The sequence below is a fragment of the Budorcas taxicolor genome, chromosome 24, assembly GCF_023091745.1.
Source record: "Budorcas taxicolor isolate Tak-1 chromosome 24, Takin1.1, whole genome shotgun sequence".
NCBI classification, from domain to species: Eukaryota; Metazoa; Chordata; class Mammalia; order Artiodactyla; family Bovidae; genus Budorcas; species Budorcas taxicolor.
Window position 1 is genome coordinate 30,661,410 of NC_068933.1, and position 1,274 is coordinate 30,662,683.

The following is a 1,274-nucleotide window of genomic DNA, read 5'->3' on the forward strand; positions in this document are numbered from 1 at the left end:
TGCCCAAAAACAGAAATATAGATCAATGGAACAAGATAGAAAGTACAGAAATAAACCAATGCACCTATGGGTAACTTATTTTTGACAAAGGTGGCAAGAATATACAATGGAGCAAAGAGAGCCTCTTCAGTAAATGGTGCTGGGAAAACTGGACAGCTACATGTAAAAGAATGAAATTAGAACACTTCCTAACACCATACACAAAGATAAATTCAAAATGGATTAAAGACCTAAATGTAAGACCAGAAACTATAAAACTCTTAGAAGAAAACAGGCAAAACACTCGATGACATAAAGTAAGATCCTCTATGACCCACCTCCTTAAGTAATGGAAATAAAAACAAAAGTAAATAAGTGGGACCTGGTTAACCTTAAAAATTTTGCATAGCAAAGGAAACTATAAGCAAGGTGAAAAGACAGCCCTCAGAATGGGAGAAAATAATAGCAAATGAAACAACTGACAAAGGATTAATTTCCAAAATATACAAGCAGCTCATACAACTCAATACCAGAAAAACAAACAACCCAATCAAAAAGTGGGAAAAAGATCTAAACAGACATTTCTCCAAAGAAGACATACAGATGACTAACAAACACATGAAAAGATGCTCAGCGTCACTCATTTTTAGAGAAATGCAGATCAAAACTACAATGAGATATCACCTCACACCAGTCAGTCTGACCATCATCAAAAAGTCTACAAACAATAAGTGCTGGAGAGGGTCTGGAGAAAAGGGAATGCTCTTGCACTGTTGGTGGGAATGTAAATTGATACAGGCACTATGGAAGACAGTATGGAGAGTCCTTAAAAAAGTAGAAATAAAACCATCATATGACATAGCAATCTCACTCATAGGCATATAACTTGGGGAAACCAAAATTTAAAAAGACATGCGTAGTTGCTTCAGCAGCACATATACTAAAATTGGAACAATGCAGAGAAGATTAGCATGGCCCCTGCGCAAGGATGACATGCAAATTCATGAAGCATTCCATATTTTAAAAATAAATAAATAAAAAGACACATGCATCCCATTGTTCATTGCAGCACTATTTACAATAGCTGGATCATGGAAGCAACTGTAGATGTCCATCAACAGATGAATGGATAAAGAAGTTGTGGTACATATACACGATGGAATATTACTCAGCCATAAAAAGGAACAGCTTTGAGTCAGTTCTATCATGAGGTGGATGAACCCAGAACCTATTATACAGAGTTAAGCAAGTCAGAAAGATAAAGATAAACATCATAAGATAAAGAAAAACATCAT

General features: G+C 35.6%; 1 non-coding gene across 1 annotated transcript; it reads left to right on the forward strand.

Annotated features, from left to right (window-relative positions):
* The first annotated feature begins 899 nt into the window (after positions 1–899).
* On the forward strand, positions 900–1,002 carry LOC128068414 (U6 spliceosomal RNA). Its single transcript, XR_008201479.1, has one exon. It is a non-coding gene; the product is annotated as a U6 spliceosomal RNA (small nuclear RNA).
* The last annotated feature ends 272 nt before the right edge of the window (positions 1,003–1,274 follow it).